Source organism: Hevea brasiliensis, chromosome 18 (genome assembly GCF_030052815.1).
Source record: "Hevea brasiliensis isolate MT/VB/25A 57/8 chromosome 18, ASM3005281v1, whole genome shotgun sequence".
Lineage (NCBI taxonomy): Eukaryota > Viridiplantae > Streptophyta > Magnoliopsida > Malpighiales > Euphorbiaceae > Hevea > Hevea brasiliensis.
Window position 1 is genome coordinate 19,004,467 of NC_079510.1, and position 3,654 is coordinate 19,008,120.

Consider the following 3,654-nt stretch of genomic DNA (forward strand, 5'->3'; position numbering starts at 1 on the left):
ACCTCATAATACAAATCAATAAATCACACACAGCTTAATCATGTTCCAAAGTTCAATTCGTCCCAAAAGTCGATGACTAATGAGGAATAACATAGCTAGCTAGCAAAAATATGAGTACTCATCCAATTCGTCCTCAATAGGCACACACCTCAACACTTCAGCCAGAGAGGGAATTCAATTCGTCCCACTAGACAAGCTAGCGAGGAATACAATCAATATACATGATAGCTGTGGTTTCAAACCATTTCCAATGCTTTTTAATCAATAAGTATCCATCAATATCATTCAAACAATTTCTCACAATTTCAAACCATTTACAGTACTTTTCAAGCGATAAATATCCATTGAAACACATTTCCACAATTTAAAACAATAATGTACAAATAGTCATAATTCATTTCAATTGAAAAATTCAAAAGAAATAGTTGTTGTGCACAAACCTCTGATAACTGTCTCCTGGTTTGGACTCAGTGTTTCTTTCCCTTTTCCTGAGTCTTTGCTAACTGAGAAACACAATTTAAAGTGTTTCAGTACTAAATTAAACTGTCTCTATCGATAATGCTTAATAAGTAATTCACTGAAAGCTATTATTTGCTTAATCACCTAATATATCGATCCTCGATGCGTTCTAGGTAAATTAGGTTTTAGTGTTACTAATATGTCACATTTGATAGTCTTTTAGGGTTGGTACATGTTACCAATTTCATTTCCTTGTTTAGTGCTTTTTATTGCAACTTGCTGGATTCCGGGATACTAGTTTGACCTAGCCGGACAACCTAGTTCCCTCAGTTTTCGGGTTTCGGTCAAAACTACAAACTTGTAGATCTATGTCTTATGGAACGCGGGGCAAAATTTTAGGTCATTCTGAGTTATGTAGACCAAGTTATGGTCATTTTACTGTTGCTGGTCAAATGGCATCAAATTTGGTCATTTTAGGTCAATTTTGGTCAACTTTGGTTCGGCCAGTTTTTGGACCCGAACTTGTGCAAGCTTTTTGACTTGCTTATGGTCATTTCTGGACTTTGGTGTCTGCATAAGACTTGTAGATATGGGTCTTAACTATTCATGGTTAAAATTTCAGGTCAATTGGACTAGTTTTGAGTGAGTTATGGCCTAAACACTAACTGCTGCCCAAATGGTCAATTTTCAGGCTTTATTGCACTTAATCCAGATTTGGTCATTTTTCAAGCTACCTTGCAAACAGAATTTTGGTATGCTTCCTTCAAGAAAGTTGGCACATTTTGTGCCTAGTTTCACCTCCAATTGGTCTCATACCAATTGGAGCCACACACTTAAAGTTATAGGCTAAAATGCACACTGTCCTTAAATACATTACTTAAACATCTATCAATTGCACATTTACCTTGCTATGAATCCACTTCTCAACCCAATTCTGATTTAGTACATTACCAAAACCATATATCACTTCACATTAAAGTCACTTTGGGCAGAACACAAATATCCTCCATACACCAAATGAAACTCTAATTTACAAAGTCCAAATACAACAATATATGCACATAAACACTCCTAATTATTACATACAATTTTCACAACCAATTTACATACATATTCATCAATCCTCAATGTCACAATTCACCCAATATCTTCATGAATTTAAACATTCATCAAGAAGTCTCAAGGCTGCCGAAATTCTCCAAATTGCCAAAGTTTCCCATAGTTTCTTCCACTTCAATTCCAAATGCATAATCACCACATATACATGGAAATAACTTACTAGGACATTAAATCACCCTACACAACATGAATTCCCACCAAATATATGTAAGAATAATTCATTAAATATACAAGTCCATGGCTGCCCAAAATTGGATATGTCAATAACTCCTCAAAACCTTAAAATTTCTTCACAAAGCAAACATCGATAACATGCTTACAAACTTTAACAAAGCAATATTCAAAAACTCAAACTTACCTATGGATGAGACTTCTTAAATCTTCATCAAAACTTCTTGAAATTGTTATCAAACTCTTCCTTGTGATGTGGGGATAAATTTTAATGAAGATAGGTGTGGGAAAAGACGGCTTGATCATGGAATTGTAAAGGTTTGAAGGTGGGCGGCCATGGGAGGTTTTGTTGGAGTTCATTCGGCCATGGTGATTCTCAAGCTTGAAGATAAAGTGTTTAGTGGAGCAATCTACCCACTAAACACATATTATAATCCTTAGTGGTCCGCTTACACAAAATCAAATATATTTTATGTTTAAATGTGATAATTAGTCAATTTACCCTCCATTTTTACTATTTACATTAGGTACCCCTAAATTAATTTTTTATTATATTTTCCAAGTATAATATTATTTATTTTTAATGGACATTTAGGTCAAAAGACAACTCAGGGTGTCAAATGACCACAATGCCCCTGTTCAGGTTGTATTCCCGATTTTTCGGTAACACCGGGTTTTATCCGTTTTTCGATTTCTCACTTTTCTTTGTACTAATTATTTAATTTTTTTCTTGATATTTCTAATGATATTTATACTTCAATAAATATTTATTGGAGTCCTAAAAATATTTTCCAGGGTTCTCCGCGGTCCAGGGCTAGTCAATGGTCCACGCCGTGACTTCCCGGCGCGGTCACCCATCGCTAGGGTTCTCGGCTCGTTTAACTTGAATGCATTTCTTTACTATTATTTTTCCTTTATTTTTCTTGTATTTTCTTTTCTTGTATTTCATTATTTTATGTCTCCTCACTCATCTCGAACTGTAGTTCTAGGCATTCTAGCTGTCCGGACAACACTAGTCACCGGAACAATAGTACGCACTACCGAACATAGGGGTGTTACAATTCTCCCCCCCTTAAATAAATTTCGTCTCGAAATTTTACCTAGTATTAGTCTCTGAATAGCTGTGGGTGCTGTCTCCTCATATCCTCTTCACGTTCCCAAGTAGCTTCCTGGCCTGAATGATGGTTCCACAGCACTTTAACCAGGTATATCTGTTTATTCCTCAGCTGCTTCACCTCATATGCCAGAATTTTTATGGGTTCTTCCCCATATGAGAGGTCTGGATTTACCTCAATCTCTTCAACTGATAGTACATGAGATGGGTCAGATCTGTACCTCCTTAACATGGACACATGGAAGACACTGTGTATCCTTGCTAGCTCTGGAGGTAATGCCAACCGATATGCCAAAGGACCCACTCTTTCCAGAACCTCATATGGTCCGATGAAACGAGGAATCAGTTTCCCCTTTCTACCAAATCTCATAATCCTCTTCCAAGGAGAAACCTTGAGGAATACCTTATCACCCACTGCATATTCAATATCTCTTCTCTTTAGATCAACATAGGACTTCTGACGGTCTGATGCAGCCTTGAGTCTATCTCTGATCAATCTAATCTTTTCCTCTGTCTGCTGAACAATTTCTGGTCCAATCATCTTCCTTTCACCTACTTCATCCCAACATAAGGGAGTTCTGCACTTTCTGCCATACAAAGCTTCATATGGAGGCATCCCAATGCTTGGTTGATAGCTGTTGTTATAAGCAAACTCAATCAAAGGCAAGTGTGTATCCCAACTACCTTCAAATTCAATCACACAAGCCCGTAGCATATCCTCCAATATCTGAATAACCCTCTCGGACTGGCCATCTGTTTGTGGGTGGAATGATGTGCTGAAGTTCAATCTA